The sequence below is a fragment of the Lactuca serriola genome, chromosome 8 (genome assembly GCF_051521515.1).
Source record: "Lactuca serriola cultivar US96UC23 chromosome 8, Lser_US96UC23_V15, whole genome shotgun sequence".
Taxonomy (NCBI): Eukaryota; Viridiplantae; Streptophyta; class Magnoliopsida; order Asterales; family Asteraceae; genus Lactuca; species Lactuca serriola.
In genome coordinates this window covers 182,749,606-182,772,009 of record NC_136415.1, presented here as the reverse complement: position 1 = coordinate 182,772,009, position 22,404 = coordinate 182,749,606, and positions in this window count along the sequence as shown.

Genomic DNA, 22,404 nt, shown 5'->3' with positions numbered 1-22,404 from the left:
GCGTTTGGATTTCCTATCACTTGGTTCAGAGGACGATCCTTGGTCCAAACATGTATTCTTGGGGGTTCTTGTGCAGCAGATGATCCAATATCAACAATAGGGTTGAGTTGCCCCCCCCCCCCCTGAATAGTTTGAACATGTGGATGATGCTCCCCCTGAACTTCTAAATGAGATAGGTTGATATCATCTTTAGTTGGGAATTCAGAGAAGCGTGCATCATCATCAATTTTGATAGGATTGGAATCATCAAAATCAGCAGTTGCATCTTCAAATCCATCCATATTTGATTCAAGGGAAGAATGGCCATTCTCCCCCTCAACCTAAGAAGGTTGAAACGGTTCAGAATCAAATGGAGGAAGACTTGGGATCGGACCAAACATTGTTTGAGAGACCAGACCTTCGGACATGGTTGATCTTGTTCGAGATTCCGAATCAAGAGCCATTTCTGAGGGTCCGAACAAGGTCTCAAATTCAACTTCAAGAATTGTTTGTTGGGTCAGACATCCTGGCGCAGGAGCATCGGACTCCATAATGTGAGTTGTAACATGGGTTGGGACAGAATTCCAAAAAGCTTTCTTCTAGAACACGAGTTCTCCGATAAAGAACTCTGTAAGCCTTTGATTTTGAAGAGTATCCAAGGAAGATGGCTTCATCAGCTTTAGGTTGGAACTTGGTAAGCTGATCACGGTTATTCTTGATGAAGCATATGCATCCGAAAACATGAAGAAACGAGATAGTTGGCTTCCGACCATTCATGGATTCATATGGTGTTTTGTTGAGGCGTCGATTGATGAAACTTCTATTATGAGTGAAGCATGCAGTAGAAACAGGTTCAGTTCAAAGATAGAGTGGCAGATTTGCAAAATTAAGCATGGATCGAGCAGCTTCAAGAAGTGTTATGTTTCGTCGTTCGACTACACCATTTTGTTGAGGGGTGTATGGAGCATAAAAATTGTGGTCGATGCCCATCTCGGTAAAGAAGCTTTCAATGGTGGAGTTAGTGAATTTCGAACCATTGTCACTTTGGATTCTCCTTACTGAGAGTTTGATGAGAATTTCTATTCCTTTGATAAAATTGATGAGCTTAGAGGTTTTTTATGATTTTAGCCTTAGGAAGAAAACCCAAGTGACCTTTGAAAAGTTCTCCACAATCACAAGAATGTACTTTTTGTGATGTAGAATCTCTACATTTGATGGTCCATACAGATCAATGTGTAGAAGTTCTAATGGTTCCAAGATAGATTTTTCAATGATGATGGGATGACCCTTCTTTGACTGCTTTCCACACTCACATGTAGCACATAGATGGTCGTTTTCGAATTTGAGGAGTGGCAAACCTCTAACCATTTCACCCAAAACAAGATCATTCATATATATGAAGTTCAAGTGAGCAAGCTTTCTATGCCATAACCAAATGACGTCAGGAACGAATTTTGAGAGTAAGCAGATTTGGGGCTTGCCAATGATCATGTTGATGTCAAGGGGATACATGTTCTTGTTGCGATTAGACTTGATCAAGCATTCCTTTCGATCTTCGGACATGATGTAGCTATGTTTCTTACAGAATTCAACTCGACGATTTGCATCAGTGAGTTGAGCCACACTTATTAAATTGTACTTCAAGTCAGCTACATATGCCAGGTTTGAGATGGAGAAGTTGTCATTGGTAAGAATGTCATAACCTCGGATCTGAGAATTGGAGTTGTTGCCATACGTCACATAGCCAGCATTTGGTGCAAGTTTGAGATCTCGGAGAAAGTCCTTCTGCCCCGTCATGTGCATGGAGAAAGCACTATCAATATACCATATTATATCTTTCTCCGAAGCACAGAGTGCCTGCAAAATTAGTGAGTAGTGGAGTTTTTAGGCTCCATGTTAGGTTTTGGGACAAAGGTCCGAGTCTTAGACTTTGGAAGTGACTTTTGAGCAACAATTGGTTTAAAAGGTTTGTTCTGAGATTCCTTAGGAAAAAAAACAAAATGACATGGTTCTTTCATCTATCCAATAGTCATATTCAATAACAGAAGAGTTCGGGACAACTTTCTTTGGACTTTGAACTTCCGGAGTAGTGGTTACTACTTTGACTTCCGGAGTGATTGTTTCATCAATGTGAGTTTTGACTTCCCACACAAAGTTCTATTTTGAATATTTTGAAATTTTTGTTTTCTTAACACTTTTTGGTTTGCTTGATGACACATTTGATTTTGAAGGTCGAGGTCTAAAAATTGTGCCATCGGATTTTGCAATGAAAACAGATGAAACAATCATAGGAGAGGTGTTTCGGACAGACGTGGTGCTTACTCTTGACTTTTCCTGAGTGGGACTAACCACTTTCTTTTTTTTCTATAGGACTTGGAGGATTTGAGGGTCACTTGAGGATCTTAGTAGGTGTGAAGGAGTTTTGACTGTGGGTTGATGAACAAGAATTCCGAGATACACTCTTTTTAGAGTTCTCAATGAATCTTGAATTTTGTCTAGTTTTAACTTCCTTTTTGTGTGCATTCCGAGCCTCTACTTTAGGATCTACAATATCCTTCCTATTTAACATTGGCTTTCTGTTGGAATGAGATGAAGATTTGGAAGTATGTCCTACTGAGGGATTGTTGAACACAGGCTTAATGGGAACTAGATTTATTTTTGAAAGCACTTGAGGTTTAGAATCACATGAGATTGTCTCATCGACTTCACTATCTAATGATGCCCAAACACACTCTAAAGGTTCAGAAGAAGTTGATTCCAGAAAAATCTCCTCAACAACACATTTGTTAGGAGGGCTAAGGTTCAGATTTTGAATAACATACTTTTGAGTGCTAGAGATAAGTTCAGAGGTCCGAGTCAGGTCCATGTTTATCAGAGGCGGAAATTGCATGGAATAGGGACTCTTGACAACTATAGGCTTAAATTCAGGAATCAAGGATGCAAAATGATCAAAATTCTCATTAAGAGGTGACAAGGGAGAAACAGGAGTATCCGAATTTTTGAGGTTCGGAACATCTCCCATAAAAGTCAGATTTTGCAATTCCTTTAAAGGACGGATAACTGGTTTCGGAAACTCGCTTCCAAGACCAGGAACTTTTGACCAAGGATGAAGAAAATTGTGAGTCATCCGTTCATTTTGTTCAAGAATGTCTATGGCATGGTGCATGGCATCAATATTAGCATTAAGACGTTTGTTATCCGAAATTAAAATATTTCTTTCAGAATAAGTGATTTCACATTTGTCTTTAAGAATGATACATTCATCTTTTGACATTACAAGCTCATGTTCTAAAGACTCAATTTTTAACTTCTTATCCTCGAAACGTAACCTAAGACGATTCAATTCACTGTCCTTCTTCTCACTGGCTTTTATGGCTAACTCATAGGCATTGTAAATGATGGTCATATCTGATTGGATCTGGGTTATATATGGTTCAAAAAGAGACAAATCAAAATTATTATCAGTAAGCATAGATTTTACCTACTGAACGATGCTTCGGCCAGGTGGATCGTTAGTAGCCATATAGCAGTAGTGTGGTTCTGCACCTTCATCATCTCCTTCGGATCCAGAAGACCAATAGCCTTCATCACATTTGATTTCTTATCGAGCCATAAGATACATGTTTCTGCCAGTGGTTACGTCATCATCATCTTTAGATGACCAATAACCTTCCACAACCCTTGACACAGTGGTGACAAAATCCTTTTCACTTTTAGCCAATTCTTGAGCTCGACGTTCATAGTAAGCAGAGTCCTTGATCTTCTGTTTTTGAGGGACTTCGGCTAGGCAATCTTTGGCAAAGTGGTTTGCATGTCCGCACTTCTGACACACGATCTTCGGTTTCTCAGGTTTCGGAAGCTGTAGAGGTTCAGAGGTGTTATTCTGAGTAGGAAGATTGGGCTTATAGGCATGAGGGTTTTCGGAAGGTTAGTTGAAAGGTTGATGATTGTTTTGGTGAGGAGCTTGAAAACGATTATTTTGGTAAGAAGTTTGGAATCGATTGTTTTGAGGCTTGTTGAAAGGAGTATTGTACTTCATGGAGAGTAGGGCAAACTCTTGTTGAAAATGTAGTTCAGAGTCTATTTCATTAGGGTTAGGGTCACTCATAGATTGAAAGTTTGAAATTGTGAAAGAAGGAACGTTAGGAGGTGAGGGTTGAACAGAAGGAATATATGTTGGGTTTAAGGAATGTGGATCAAAGGAACTGACTAAGGCAAGAGGACCTCCAGTGAGTTCTCGTAGAGTTTGAGCAACATTTGACTCATGACCTTGAAGCTCATCAAAAATTTGATAAAGCTTGAGCTTTTTCAGAGATCCATTGCTCTGAAGACATGATTTCACATTTCCTCATCCCTTTATTAGACTGTTAATAAAATTAAGATTGTAATCAAGTGGAGTTCGGACTATCCCATGAGCTGCCATGTTGTTGACAACAATTCGGTATCGGTTTGAGGCTGAGGCAACAGATTCACCAAGTGTTGTAGTGAAAGTGTCGAACTCATTGACAACCGAAGTCAAGCGCTTATCCTTCATGTTCTCTGACCCTTCAAATAAATCTTGAAGTGTTCCCAAATCTCTTTTGCAGACTTGCACAACTTGATGTGCTCAAAGAGAGATGGCGGAACACCAAACACCATTTCCGAAAAGGCAACTTGATCCGCATGTAACTTTTCTAGTTCATCAGCAGTAAGAGGTGCTTGACGTTGTTGATCCTGTCCCAATAGAGTTACAGCAGCATCTCTAACCACGGTTCGAACTGGAACATGAAGACCTTATTTAACGGATCTCCAGATCAATTCACCTTTCTCTTTTCCAAGTAAAAATCTTTCCATTCTAACTTTACAATGATCATATTCTTCAACAACTAGCAGTGGGCCACGAGTAGGGCAACTCACGCTATTTGTTATTTGCATTGAATACATTTGTTGAGTATTAGAATGAGCCATTGAAGTTAAGATATCTTGAACAAAAGTGGTATATAGAAGAACTTTTATCCTTAACACAGAAATGATCGAAATACCAAGGTAATTTAAAATCAACTATAATCTGGATCCTATGGATTCAAAGGACAAACCACTCAAGCTCTGATACCAATTGTGAAAACAAGGACGATCTGATGTGCAGGGACAAGGTTCGAAAACTCAAACCTTGAATGAATACTTAAGATCAATGTCTGCTTACTAAAAGGTATTCCAGTCAAGTCTGGTAAAACCAGTCAAATATGAGTTAATGCATTCAACAAAGTGTTCAAGAGATAAATGAAGATAGAAGATAATGATCAAGGTAAAGATAATAAATGAAGAACAAGAAGAATGTTTGAGAGAATAATTTGAAACATGAAGTAACTAGAATATTGCCATATTTGAGTGAATGATCTATCATATGATTTAACTTTGAATGCTCCCATAAATAGGAGAACAAGGTACATAGTACTGACTGATTACATACATAGGACTGGATAAAAGAGTTACTTCTGACACTCTGAATATCCGTGTTTGAAAAAAGAGACTAAGTTCTATGACGAGTCAAATCAAGCTAAAGACAAATACAATAAATGAACAAAGACAAAAGAGTTACTTCTGACACTCTGAATATCCGTGTTTGACAAAAGAGACTAAGTTCTATGACGAGTCAAATCAAGCTAAAGACAAATACAATAAATGAACAAAGACAAAACATTGTTTCGGAAAGACAAACATTCCGAACACATAGTCCATTCCAAAATGTCTTCAACTGAACTTCTTATCCGGAGCATATCTTCAAGTCCGGATACAAAAGTAATTCTGGAGCAAAGATTCAAGTCCAGACACCAACTACTTCATTTCGGAACTCTGACTGACTTCGGATCTTCAAGGGTGATTAGGATTGCTAGAGGTTCACTTTCAGGTTCCAACAATTCATGGTATTGATAGAGATCAAAGTGAGAATTAGACAATATCATTCAATATGTTACCATGACATATGTAATCATCATTATCCTACTTTCATCTTCTTCTGGTATGTTCCATAGTTTCATCTTTACTCCTTCTAGTGCTAGAGTGCTTAAAACACGAATAACTTTCAGAGTGGTGAAAAGGAAGTGAATCTTCTTCTACCAAAGAAGAAATTTGTTTCCTTCAAACTTTTCTAGATTCCTGAATTTGGAACTCATGTCCCTTAAAAATTCATCCATTGTTATTCCTTGCAAAACAACATATTTTGAATGTTAGAAATTAAGGGGTTTAGAATAACAATAACTTGGATGATCTCTTAGATCATGTTTGGAAATCACTTTCCAAAATCTATAATTCAACCCTTATTTATGGGGTTACACGAATACAAACTAATGGGATAATACAAGAAATCAAACCAGATCACAAGACCAATCTGATTCACAGACACATAATACCTTGATTGTGTTATGTGTTCTTCGAGACTTTTCGAATGCAGGGAGATGGAGATCGTTTTTCGGTTCATAAGCTTTCTAACTTTTGCATGCAATGTCTATCTTCCTTTTATATAAGGAAGATGACGATTAAATGGTGGTTAGACCATATTGGCAACAAAAATCTCGGTTGAAGGTAGTTATTAGGGAAAAAATCATCAGTTTCTTTGCCCCTTGAACTTGCTAGGGGCGCTACCCCTGGACCCTCTGTATTCTCGAGTCCACATTTATCACTCCGAGTGTACACCCCACACCTCCAATTTCGGTGAGTAAATTGAACCCAATCTATCTCGATGGTAATACTAACTACACTTAAATCACCAACATAATTTCTTTTATGTACCTTTTTATGGACTTGTTTGGTATGTAGTGTTTTAGTAGCCACTTGATGGATCAGATACATTAAGGAATAGAGAAGACAAGTCAACAAAAGTTGAAGAAAGTTAACTTCCCGAAGATGGTATTTTCTATAAGACTAACTTTTAATAACAACACTCTAGACGAAATTATATATTTATGTAACTATCTTATAATTACCAATAAAAATATGTGTTATTGTTATTTAGATGGTTGTCCCCCGAAAATTGGGTATTAAAAAGGTGCGACCTTCAGAAGTCGAGTAAGTATCACTCTACATGGTTTTTGTTTTATGATACATTAAATGTAATTTAATTTAGTAGATTTAGAAAATAAAACAATATTCATTATAAAAGCGTAATGATCATGCTATTATTTCATGTAAGTATCATGAACCAATAAATACCAAATAAAATAGAACTTGCTTTTTTATATTGTTGTATCTCCCTAATAAATGAAAATAATTTTACCACTTATCATTCTCTTATGTATTATGTCATATGTCATTTTGTGGTAAGTTTAGATTATATTATATGCATGTGTCATTTTATGGTTTTTTTTATTTTATTAAATTTCATATAATACTTAGATGTAATAAATATAATAATAAATGAATATCTAATATATTAATGCAACTTTTCTTATAATTTCTAAATTTCAAAATTGAATCCAATTATTTTAGTTGTTTATTTGTTTAAATTATTAGTTTAAATTTAAAAGATAAATAAACATTTCAATTTTAATAATTAATATTTTATTTTTTTCTTATAAATTTAAATTTTCTAAAGCGATGTTTATTTATTTTGTAAATAAACTCATGTAATATATGAGTCCCACAACTAATAATATATTGAAGACACATAATGTGTGCAGAGCACAAGAATGGTTATTGGATTCTGCGGTATTTTTAGAAATTTAATATTACAAAATTTCAAGATAATTAAACTTATTATATAATAAAAAAAAGTTTTTTATTTTGATTTTATTGTGTGAATTATTAATAAAGTGTAAAAGCATCTATTAAAGGTTTACTAGGTAGACTAGGAAGAAACACATATTGTTAATGACATTTGTGGGTGAGTTTTAAGATGACAATAAAGATCATGGAACCCATTTAATCATTAAAAGCGAATATGAGGTTTGATTGGATTTTATTGGATTTAGTTATTGTAACTTTATACAAAGTTTTGCATATTTTTTCTTTGCTTTTTTTAAAAGTTGATTTATTTGAGGTTTGGTGTGAAGTTTATTTGATATGTTTGTTCTTGAAAACTTTGGATCAAATATATGAGTTTTTTTTAAGAATGAAATTTAATATTTTACGTTATCATTGTAAACATTAACTAGGTCTTAATTTGTAGAAATTTCCTCAACCTAACTATAATCTTTTTCGTATTTCCTTATTAGTGACCATTTTTTTTTCTCTCTAATGATAAATATTTCATGAGCATTTTTTTGGTCGCTATAATCATTTACAATTATCCCTGACAATTGGGTATTTTTTTGGTCACTATAGTCATATACAAGTATCCCTAACAATTGATCATTTTTTTTTTTGGTCTCTAACAGTAAATATAAATATTAACCAAAATCAATAACATATTTTTGGTCACTAAACATGTCATAATTGAATAAAATAGTCAGGACTTTATTCACATATGTACTAACCACTATACTTTAGTTGCTATTTAGTGACCCCTTATATATTTCTATCTCTAATCAATTTAGTGACGGAGTTGTAGTGATGAAAAGTGACAACCAAAACTTTGGTCACTATATCATTTAGTGACTATTCTTTGTATTGTTGCGGACTACATCGTCTTTGTCAGTAATCAGTACTTTTCTTGTAGTGCAATGACATTGGAAAAGGAAATGAAAGATCTATAAAAAGGTATTACTGGTTTTATTTTCTCCTTTTATACAATTTTCAATACATACGATTTTATCAAGCTATTGTTTTGTAGTTTTGAGTGTAATATTGAGTCGGAGACTTTATTCCTTTCCTAGCTACAAATGTTATGTTTAGTTGGTGATGGGGTGAGTCTTGGAGAAGGAAAAAAAAATTTATATGCTAGGAAATCAACCATCAACGACATGCCTTCATGGAACATCAAATCTTATAGAGATGACACTCTATCAAGGAATAGTCTTCACTTAATGGTTAATTCTCTTTTTATTGTTCAGACAAGCAAATTTCAAAGTTTGGAGATGTGTTTAGTGTTTGTTTTTCGATCACTAATAGAATTAAAAAAAACTATTTTTACACCTAAATTTTAAAATTTTACATAATTTTTAGCTTTAAAAGATGGATAATGGATTTATGTTAATTTTAATGATGGATCATAAATATCCTAGATGGTATTTTCTTCTCATTCAATTGGATTTGACTTGCTTAGCATGAGTTCTTTAACACCTATTCAATATGATGATAGGTGTTAGACTTCTTTTTATGATGTTCAAAAATCTTAAAGGAACTTACGGCTTATTAACTTGTTTTTATAAGTTTATTTAAACTACTTAGGCTCCCACTGATTTTTCGCCGGGTTCTGGTGGGCTTTGGTTTTCATTTCATGAAATCTATTTATAGCTTTTTACAAGCTTCTTGTTATGACTTGAGTACTTGCATCACCACTTCTTATCACAAGTGTAATTAACTCGAGTTATTCAGGTTCCATATCGCCTATTCAACATGTTCAGTGAGCGTTGGTTTTCTTTTTACAAAATTAATATAAAGCAACTAATGCTTTGTAATTTAATTGACATATTTTATTTCACTACTTATTACAAATGCAAAACAGGTTTTTCACCGTCTATTCTATAAGTTTTGGTGGGTGTCGGGCTTCCTATTATGAAGTCCAAAATCAACCGTTGATTGTTAAAGTATATACATAAGTTTGCTTAAGCGTCATGTGCCTTATATGAGTATTGGTACGTGTTGGTCTGCATATCATGAAGTCTAAATTATTTTTTATTACATGAAATTGAGAGATATTGATCACTTCAAAGTTGAAGGTTGAGAAGGAGCCATGCAAAAAGGAGCTTGAGCATATTCACGAAAAATCAAGATTAAATTATGTGCAACACAAATTAGAGAAGCATATTTGTATACTTATACAAAAGAGGAACAAAGTCATAATCATTCGATGCAGCAACCCGTAACATTTCAAAATGGAAAAGCCTCATGTCACAACCTTCTTCACCATCGTAAGAGAACCACCGAGCTAACACCACAGACAAACATTATCCCTCCACTCCAGCACCACCACAGCCTACACTATAACTCCTTTTAACCGCAACCAGCAAACACCTTATATGACCATCTTCACAGCCTAAACACCCGACACCACCATAAACCACCTTATTCCTCCATTCACCATCATCAAATTAACACCATTCCCACCACAATCTCATTCCAGCCACAACCGTACACCACCAGCCTCTCCACCATTACCACCCTCGAACGTCCACACACCACCGCAGCCGACATCAGCAACCCTTCTTCCACTCCATACCAGCCAACAACCACCACAACCCACCTGATAACTCCTTTTAACCGCCAGCCAAACACAGATACTCCTCAGACGAACAACGTCCACCAGAATGATCCAAGAAGCGTATGTGGGCTGTTAGATCGGGTTGCTGATTTTATTTCTTTTGGGCTAATAATTCGGCTGTATATTTCTTTTTGTCTTTTTGTGGGCTCGCAGGCTCACAGAAAAAGGGGAGTACTCTTGTCTCATGTCTTTTTTTATTTTTCCTTTTATTGATTTTAAGTTTTCCCCTGATTATTCACAGAAAATACTTAAAACACTAATTCTATTAGGTTTATTTTTTGCTCAATAAAGTGCCATGGAGTAATTTATTTTAGTAGGTTTAGTTGACTGGGGTTAAATGATGATTTTAATGTATTAAGCTAATTGATACACATTGTGATAATTGTTTGATGTTTAAATGTATATTTAGTGTCAAAACTGTTTAATTAAATTAGGTTAATTGACAATGTTTATTATCTCGCCAATAATAGATGTTAAATATTAATTTAGATTCCATATAGCAATTTTTTTAAACTCCAACTAATCTATTCTTAACTGTAAGTGTCAAGTAAACCCTGTTTTTCTTTTTTATGTGAAAATCCAAATTGCGTGTTTGCTCCTTTTAGTCACTTTGGTTTTAGTATTGCATTACTAAATTTCCTTCGAGTTGTTTTAGAAAAATTAGTCTTTGCTAAGATTTATTTTAGTTTAGTTTTTAAAATTAGTTTTCATAGTTTAATCGAATTCAAATCATTTTTACCAGTAATTATCTGTTTCATCTTCCTTTAAGATGGATAGTCTCTATGTGGTACAATATCTATTACTTATACAATTCCCTATACTTACGGGTATGCATTTTCCTCAATGGTGTCATTGCCACATCTTTATCTATTGTTCATACACCATTGAGAATATTCTACGTTTTTTATCTTTCCTTTCTATCATTACATACTTTTTATCCTTCCATTCTAGCATTTCATTTTATCCTCCCTTTCTATCCATCTGTTTGAGAGGTCGGGGACGATACTCCATCATGTGTTTTCTACATGATGATGTTATATCAAAATTATAATTATATGTATTTTGATAATATATATTAATTATTTATCTTTTTCCAATATAATAATCAAAAATAAAAATATAATACATTAATTTGTAACAGGTATAAGCACAATGGAACTCTTTGCACATCTTTTAGAAATTGGAGTAAATGACATGAAAAACTTATTTGGTGAACAAATTATTCCCTTGGAACAAGTCAATGGTCTTATGCCAATTTCCAACTATGATCATGATTAAACCGGGGAGGCTCGTATTTTGAACTGCCATGTGAGTCGTTCTTTTTTTTAATTGTGTCCGATAAATTTTTCGGAGAATATATGTTTTATTAATTTTGTGAAAATTTCCAATCTATCAAAACTTTATCATTCATACACACAGAAACATATAACCTTAGAGGTGAACAGATGCAAATATTTGTATATATTGCCCGAAAACGTAGATTTTTCTTTGAATGTTAGAATACAAACCACTTCTACTACTGGGTGCCCGGTTTGTAATTTTTTTTAATTATTTAAAACTCAAATAGGTTGGACCTATTTCAAAATTACAATTTTTAATAACAATAATTCCTTGGTGGTCGTAGTTGGTAGTCTACATGTCGGTCATCCTATGTTTATACTGTCTATTTTACGTATTATATGTTTAATTAGTGATTGTTTTATATGCATGTTTATATAATGCTTTGGCTATGTTTCTAAAACATCCATAAGAAAGGGTTGTTAACTTATTAAAAGTTTCCTTGGAAGGTCCAGACCATGTTTGAAACAATCGTCAAAGAAATACTCGAAACGTTTTACCCTAAAAACATGAATCATCAAGTTATGTTAAGTTTTTTTCTACTTTCTTAAGTAGTATATAGTTCTAAAATTGAGTAACAGGTTTTATTGGCGTAATGTGATGTCCCTTTGGAAACGGAAGATCATTGATCTAGAAGACACAAGATGCATTGACAACTTCTTTCAAACAATGACACGTATCCATAATTCATTAGGCGATGACAAGAAAAAGGAGCTTCTTTAAGACACTAATAGATTATTATATTGAATGCAATAACTCATCGCTCAAAAATAAAACTAAATTTTTATTTGAGGTACGTAAACTTTGATTTTAGTGCAACATCTTAGCTTGAGTTATCTTAAATTTATAAAGAGATTCATAACTAACATACTTTATTTTGGGGAATGTAAAGATAAACAAATTTCATAAACTTTTTTCAGCAATGCATAAAACATCTAATAACGTATTTTCTAAAGGTTTTAGAATACACCTTTGTTCCGTTGATTATGACATGGTTACACGTGTGTTTGTCCCACGCAAGAACATTGACATAACCTTGATCAACAAACAATTTTTTTTAAAATATATTGGATATCTCTACACGACAAGATTGCACATGTTTGTCAAGGGGGTTACAAATAATTTGAGTTGTCGTATAGGGATCTCCGATGTTATTTTAAGTAGTTGTTTGTCAATCAAAGTTCTGTCAATATCCACATGTGTGACAATCAGACGTGTAACTGTGTCACAATCACGGGCAACAAAGGTTTCTTCCAAAACCTTTAGAAAATACAATATTGAGTGTTCTATGCTTTTCTCAAAAGCTTTATAAATCTTGTTTCTTTTCACATTCTATCTTTTTAAATTTACTTTAACACAAGCTAAAATGTTGCACTAGAATCAAACTTTACGTACCTACTGAAATGAAAACTCAGTCTTATTTTTCAGCGTTGAGTTAATGTATGCAATGTAGTCATCCGTTATGGTCTTAAAGAAGTTTTTTTTTCCTTTCCAGCGGCCAACGAATTATGGATACAAGTTAATGTTTGAAAGAAGTTGTCTGGGCGTTGTGTGTGTTCTAAATCAATGATCTAACCTTTCCAAAAGACTTCACATAACGCAAAAAAAAAAATTGTTACTGAAACATTTTAGAATTACGTACTAATTAACAAAGTACAAAAAAATAACTTAACATGATGATTCAAGTTTTCGAAGGGATGACTACATGGCCTGGTAAACCATATTAGCTCCTACTATTATTGCAAGTTGTAGGCCTTTCAAGTCAACTTTTAGTAACATGATATAAATGAATAAATAAATCACATAATATATTGACTAGACATTATAAACATAAGATGACTCACATGTAAGTTCACCTCTATTTTATATCTCTTCATTTGCATGAATGACCAAGAAAAACCATCGATTCCGAGCAATTTAGACAGATACACATATATGTTCACCTCTATTTTATATCTCTTCATTTGCATGAATGACCAAGTTTTGATAGACTAATAATTTTCACAAAACAAATAAAAACATGTGTTCTCTGAAGAAAAAAAATCGTTGGACACAAACTAAAACAAAAAAAAACGAATAACATGACACTCTAGAAAACGATCCTCCATGTTTTGATCATGATCATAGTTTGTTATTGGCATAATATTATTGACTTGTTTCAACATAATAGCTTGTTCAACGAAGAAGTTTTTCATGTCGCTTCTCTCCAACTTTCCAAAGAGTTCTTGTTGCTGCCTATACGTGTTACAAATTAATATATTATATTATTATTATGTTTGATTATCATATTGGAAAGCCATAAGTCATTAATGCATATTTTCAAAATACATATAATTTTAATTTTATTTAAAATCATCGTATTGATACAATGACATAGCCATTTTTACGGCCTCAAAAAAGCTTTTAATTTAAGTTTATTTTAAAACAGAGTATTATTTGTAAATGCGTAATTTGTTTCATAAAATATATTTTTGAAAAAATATTTTTCATTAGTATTTAAAACTTGGGATGTCATAACTGATATAAGAAACATAAGTATAAACTTAGTCAATACAGGCCTTATAATATCTTTTAAACTATGGCTTGTATTTCCTCGAATCTCTTATCATTTCCAAATATCAAATACTTTTGTATCGATACTTGTGATACAAAGAAACTAAGCGGGTTGGATTTGAAAACCTGATGAGTATATAGGGTTTTCAATCCACAATAATATATTTAATATGTTTAATTATCAAATAGTTAACTCGATTACTCATTCCCGTTTTCTTCTATTTTTATTCTTATGGAGTTACCCTAAGGATTATCATAATCATCGTTGCTGATAATATTGTTTTAGGGCAGTGGCGGAACTATGAATTTTGATATGGGGGTACAAACATTGTGAATATATTATATATAGTTATTTAATATCGGGCATTAAAAAACATGTTACAATCTCTTTAGTTGGGGGTACAATAATTTGAAACATGTTTACAAATAATATTTTTTATATATATAAAACATTTTTTGGGGATACTGTAGTACCCCCAACGCCCCATCTAACTCTGCCATTGTTTTAGGGATTTTTCCACAATACATGTTAGGAGGGTTTTTTTATATTTATTCCTAATAATCATCATAATCATCGTTGTTGACAGTATTTTTTCATGGATTTCTCTGTAATACAGTAAGAAGCAGAGCACATCAAATGGGCATAAAGTCCATCACCTACAAGTTATAAACATGCATGTGTTCCACAGGACTGTCTTTAATAGTCTGATGGTCGTTATTTACACTCTGTTAGATGATTGCATCGCTTAGTACAGTAGTATTAGTAAGTCAAGGCCTATTATTATTGTTTTCATCTCTCATCATCAATCTCCCTCATTATTCTGTTCATCCCTCGGTACCCATCACTAGCAAATACATTATAGGTATGTAAATACATATATTGTAAATCATATAAAAATCATCTTATATTATTTCGTATAACATAGAACATTTTGGTTATAGATAATAAGCACATATATTATTCAGTTATTTAAATACTTCAGATTTATGTATAAGATTAAAGTAACTATGTAGTTACTTGTTAAAGTGGATGAATGAAAAGTTGGGTATCGTTTCGAAAGGGTGATTGCGGTTCGGTTTGAAACCGTGAAATCGGGCAAACTGGTCATCAGTTTGGTTTTACGGTTTATATTTTTTTTCTTTATGGTTTGGCTTGCGGTTTTGAACTTTTCAAACAGTAGTGAATGGTTTGGCTTACGGTTTTTAAGATTTAAAAATATATAAAAACCGGACCAGACCGTAGAGTTTGCATGTGTATGTGTGTGTACCGGCGCAATGCGGCGGCACGGGATTGTTCCTTACGGCTGATAGCTTCCATGTATTGATTAGTTTCTTTTTCATGTCAAATAGTTCGTTTGAGCCAGACTTTTGGTGGGTTGTTGTGTGTCGGATAATCCTTCCAGCGATTGATTTCCTTTCGGTGGTCATCAAATAGATTACGTGAATAGTTTCTTTTTGGTGGGAAGCTAGTTATTTATTTATTTATTTATTTATTTATTTATTATTGTTAAAAATAGATATGAACCCTAAAGAAACTCAATAAGAGATTTCATTACATAGACTAAAGTTTATTATTAAAAATAATACAGTTTGATTATTAAAATTGTATGAATAGAAGTAAAAAAGCATAACAAAAATCGAATTTCAATTTTTTTGAATAGAAATAACATAAGAAAATGATAATCTAAAAAACAAAGTGTGTAAAAACAGTACCTCCTGGTCAATTAAAATCATGTTCAAGCTTGCGACCATATTATGATTGTTTATATATGTCGGCTTTCAAAGCATGACGACTTTAACAAATATGTTCCAAGACTCTTTAGATGCGTTGATTTCAGCAACCTTATCAAAGACGACCTGATCTGCATTGTTAGATACCATGGAATACTATTATCTGCAATGGAAGGGGATAATTAGTTAGAGAGAATTTTGATTTGTAATGAAAAATCGTAGACAGTATATTTATAGGGAAAAATAAATTTGGTTAATGCTGATATCACATAAAGATTTTGGAATGTAATATCATTTTCATACTTAAGATATGTTTTATATATGGTATGATATCCAAAATAATATCAATATACCATATCAAATATAAGTACAAAAATAAATAAAATCATATCATATTTAAGATAATAATTACCATATAAAAAACTGTAAATTTGAAAAGCTTGTAGAATAAGGAAATTATATAATAAATATACAATATTTTCATAAATATGGTATGATATCGAAAATAATATCAATATACCATGTCTAATATATTTACAAAATATAGGAAAATATAAATTTAGTTAATGCTGATATGACAAAGATTTTGGAATGTAATATCATTTCCATACTTAAAAGATGTTTTATATATTGTATGATATCCAAAATAATATCAGTATATCATCTCAAATATAAGTATACAAATAGATAAAATCATACCATATTTAAAATAATAATTACCATATAAAAACTGTAAATTTGAAAAGCTTGTAGAATAAGGAAAAAATATAATAAATATATAATATTTTCATAAATGTGGTATGATATCGAAAATAATATCAATATACCATGTCTAATATATTTACAAAATGCCCCTTGTCATAGTTGTAATTTTAAACTGAAACTTCAAAAAAATTACTAAAATGCCCCTCATTGATTTTGGTGATGTCAGACCGAAACTTTGCCAGGATTACTAAAACGCCCCTAATCGTATTTGGTAATTTCAGACTGAAACTTTGTCAAAGTTAATAAAATTCCCCTAATCACCTTTTGTAGGCTCTATGTTATTTTTATAGCACAATTTTCACCTGATGCCAAAATGGCCGCATTTTTGTCAATTTGACATTTCCAAAAACTATCTCATTTAGACCAAAATGTGCTCGCTTTAGTCAATTTTTTTCACCGAAACAAATGTCCATTTAATGGAAATACGTTGCTATAAATTGCTCTGTCAAGTACAAACTATAGAGTCATGGCACGCCATGACAAATTTTTTATAACCTTGGTTTATGATGATTAGAGCGGCTTGAGTAGTTTTGAAATCGTGAGATATTTAGGGAGGAAGTTTATTAACAAAAAAAATAAAATTTTATTTTCTATTTACTGAGTATGTTTATTTTTAGAATTTTGAGTTGATATTAGATTATTACTTATTAGGATTTAGCAATTGCAAATTTTAGTTTTCAATTGCCATATTTAGTAGAGATTATATGTTTTAGTTAACAATTGACAAATTTAATATTATTCGAGGTAAATAGCTAAATGTTATGTTATTGTTTATTTATATATTAGGAAATTCCTATTTCCGTTATCTTATTTTTATTTGTCATAAAATATGTAACTGTATAATAAGAAACTATTTAACTTATTAATATTTCCTCTTTTAAGTTTAAAGATTAAAGTAATCAAAGTCCAATTAAATAAAACTATAGGCAATTAGACATGATGTCAAAAGGTTGGCCGAATCAAATAAATCAACTACACCTAAGGTCAATTAAGTGCTTACAACATCTTAAATTGTCCTATTGAATAGAATAAATTAAGCTATAGCAACAATAACAGTATAGCTTTATAATCATATTTAATACATTACATATTTATAAATTTAAAAAAATGGGTGGTAAAGTGTTGATAGACCATACATAACAGTTATCAATATCGAGACTCTTTGACATGTGTAATCTAATTTATCTTTTACTCTTTGCAATACTAACAAACAGTTGGTTGCGTTCAACGGTACGTTGCCCTAATACAGCACCTATAGCTAAAAGGGTAAATCGGGAAATCGAAGAATTAGACATACCCTCGGAAGCACTAAAGACTGATAAATGATAACTAACCTTTCAAAATGGAAACGCGAGTTTTGGCATTTGATATTGGAAATTTATGCCCTAGCCAATGAAATTCAGTCATGGATGCAGCTTGTTCAGATCTTGCTTCATCCATAACAACCGGTATTTATAAAAAGAATGAAAAGAATGGAAGAAATAAGATTTGTGTGAAGTTAAAAAGGTATTCAAATTAATAGCATTACCTCGAATTTAGCTTTAAAAAGGTCAAGTGCAGGTGCAGTCTTACTAAGATGTGGGATCATGTCCACGCCAAACATAGTCTGTAATTGTCATGCCTTATGCAGCTGCACCTTTTCTGATAGCATCCACAACAACAGCAAGTGAAGCACCTATAATAAAAGTAAAAGGTTTTCTTGTTTCTTTAAATTAATTTATCAAGTAGCATGAAAATGTTTCTTTAAATTCTTTAAATTCACAACAGTTGAAAAATAAAGGACGAATGATTGAAGCATATAATCATTAGTACATGAGACAATTTAGAAATTAAATGCAGGCATATCATTGATCAGCTCCTTGAAATACTTGCACTTATATTCTCAAGTGCAGGACTACTATTGATTGGTTCTCCTCTTGTCTAACTCATGGTACACCTGTAGTGAAGGAAAGATGGAAAAAATATGTCAGAATGGTTACTTCAAATGTTAGGAGGAAGGAAGACAATTTGCAGGCTTAAAGGTGGAGGCTTAGTAACTGCATAAAACAAAATTAGTATGGAATCAGAACCGATATACATGGTATTATTTTATAAACACTTAATATAATAATATCATATGTTGTCATACCATGGCTATTTTCAAGATAGATGCAAAGAGGCAGTTCAAATGCAATAAGCAAAGGTGTGGCAACAACTGCATGACATGGTTCTCACTGCATAAAAGATAATGTAAAAGTATTCCCTGATGCATAGAACAAAATCTATCAGAGATCGATTGATATCCACAAGATTATAGATCGTACATATGTACCCACATATAAATTTTAATAAAAAATGTGACAAAAGTCATCTTTGATCAATTGACATATCTATCAATACATATTTGAATTGGAAATTTAATAAAATATCAGCTCGATATAAGAAGGAAAAAATTTGACTAACCTATTTTTGAAACACCAATTACAAAGTTCATCTCCCTTTTGTGGTTAGAGATTCCAACCTGCTCCACCTTGAAACACCAGTACCTACTCATTGACAACATATAGAAACAAAATATTATTCTTGAAAGTCGTAAAAAAAATAGATATAAAATGAAAACAATATACTTAATTACCATTGCATAGTCATGACCCTCATCTTGTGGTAAATGAACATTCATTTCATCTCCATCAAAATCAGCACTGTAGGATCTGAAATTAATATTTAACACCATGAACATTCATTTCATATCCATCACCTGTATTCCATCAATCAAGTACCTTCATCACAAGCAAAAGAAACTGATGGTCACAATTCTGCACTTGAAAACCACATGTGATTCCCATGAAAATAGTTCAATTAATAAACAATTATCTCATTAAAATACCATTTTCGTTTGGATGTTTGTATAATAACTTATGCTCTCTCTGCTCTACATTTATCAATTAAATATGTGAATGCTTAAAGGCTAAAACGCTAAAAGTACCCCCAAAATAAGGGAACTTGTTTTACATTATCAACTGAATTTCAAGTTAAAATAACTCTCAGACCAAAATCAATTCTGCAATTAATCTGTAGCTATGATGATTGAATGAAATTGGTCATTTAGCGTAGATATCAACAAAAGGAGAACTTTAGAACCAATATCGGTCACTCTCTGAAAACAATGTAGGGGGACAAGTAAAGCCTCTAAAAACAACATGGTGTAACCAGTAGTTTTAAAAGATCCAGTCAGCCTTTCTTGCTGAATATTGCATAAATATGCACAAAGATCAGCTTCATTTTCCCACAAATCTCTAACTATACTTATGACCTGAAATTGTAATTGATTAAGAAATTAGGGTTTTCAAAATCTTATCTGCATAAAGAACTCGATCTCCTAATCGAGCTTCAACATATTTCATCTGCATCTGAAGTAGAACACACAGGATCGAAAATCATTGATGGTCGACGCGGTGCCCCTCAGAAATTCTTGGGGTTACGCATAGGATCGATTCCATATCAGCAAAAGTAGAACACATAGGATCGATTCCATGTATACATGAAATCAATGGGGTTACGCATATCGGAAGAAGGAAGGGGTTATGGTTCATATCTATTGAGTTTCATGGGGAGTTAATTGTGTTGATTGTGTAGAGAGAAAACCTAAAATTAGGAATGAATCGTAAGAAGGAAGTTTTATTCGGGAGGCGTGTGTATTTTTTTGGATCAGGATGATGTCAGCAAAATGATCCTAAGGTGAAGACTAAAGGAGGGAAATGCAATCAAGGGTGGTTGTTTCTTCATTGAAGAATTTAAGGTTTTGTTTTAGTAATATTTAGAGATTCTATGATTTATTAGTTTTTTTATTTATTCTTTTAATTGTTATGAAATTAAAATAGCTATTGTAATGTATGTTAATGAATTTAAAATAGCTATGGTAATCTACTTTTAGTTGTCATGTTTCTTATGATGTAATATATGTTTATAATTCAATGTTTTTTTATATGTTTCCCGCGTTTAACGTGAGTTTTAATCTACTTTTAAAAAAATGATCGTTCTTAAATAAAATACCAAAAGACAAATATTGCATATGTATCTATTACAACTACAACATTCTTTGGTATCTTTTTATTGGCTGTTCAAGCTTTCAACGCATGAATATTATGCACTTATTTTTTTTTACCGTGTATTTTTAGCCGATCCTATAAATGATAGAGTGTTTTTGATAAAGACCTACCAAAAACAGGATGCATAGAGAAACATATTTTCATTGTGAAAACGGTTTAAAATATAAGTTGTCAATTTATCTCTCATTATGTTGCATAATTTCGACCGTGTTATTCTTATATACTATGAAAGACATAAATATAAAGATGAATATACAAAGTGACAAAGTAGTGGACAAAAGAAAATTTTCAGAAATATTTTTGGTTTGCAAAAATCCTACGGCTTTAAATAAGAGACCATAATAAATTAATAGTAGAGTTTAAAAATCCATTTCAATTTGATTTTCCGAAGATAACGATTAATATTTTATCAAAATAATAATATTTCATTATAGGTATCTTAAAAAAAACAAAAAAATAAATAAAAAATAAATAAATAAAAAAACTTTTGATGATTATTCAAGAGACTAGGCTGACGTCAGTGAAAGGGATGAGACACTGCAGCACAGGTGGTGGCGGCGGTAGCGTCTCTTTGGTTGCAGTATATGGTATCTGGCTTCGAGGAGTACTTTTTTATTTTACTTCCCCCACATTTAACGTTTTTCTTATTAATTTTAACTTTTTATCATTTCTTTTCAGTTATAACAAGAATAATATTATATCTATTTTCTATATAAATGCGTTGGAAATTTTAATATAAATATTTATATTTTTACTAAATATATATACATATCAACATATGTTATGGGATGTAGTTACAAACTTTGGATGATCGACAGCTTTATGGTAATATATAAAATTTGTTTTGTAGATCATCATCAAAAATAAATAAATAAAAAAATCAATAAAAAATAAATAAAATAAAATACTAATAAAAAAATAAATATTTTGTCACAGCTCATATCTACCTTGATTTATGGATAAGAAATTTACAACAAAAACAATAGTTCACAATCCATAATGCTAAAGAATTAATAATGTCCGGCTAGCTCATTTGATTGAGGATGAAACATTTTAAATTGAAGCTACTATGTTCAAACTTAAGCATAAACAAATTAACTAACATGCTGAATTTAATTTGTAACCACTAGTTAATCTTTCAAAAAGTTAAACAATTAATTACAAAAATATCAAAATTAATAACTTTATATATATATATATATATATATATATATATATATATATATATATATATATATATATATATATATATACTAGCCGTTTACCCGCGCCAAGCGACGGGTACAAATATTTCTTTCGAAGATTGGTTTCTAGAGGCGTTTAATGTTTTGCACAAAAAGTTTACATCTACAAAATTATCAATAAAAGTAATGCTAGCAGAAACGAAATCATTAAGAATTCAAAATGAAAAGTTTGAATTCTTTATAAATATACATAAACACAAGATTGTTCGTGCATTATTAATTGTATAACACTTCTTTATACACCATATGTCCACATTCAATATATAAACTTCACCGTCGTTGAATTATTCGTCAGGTTTCCACAATATTTTTATATTAGCACGTGATATCCTCTGGGCAAGACACATAAAGTTAGGAGACTAAAACTTCT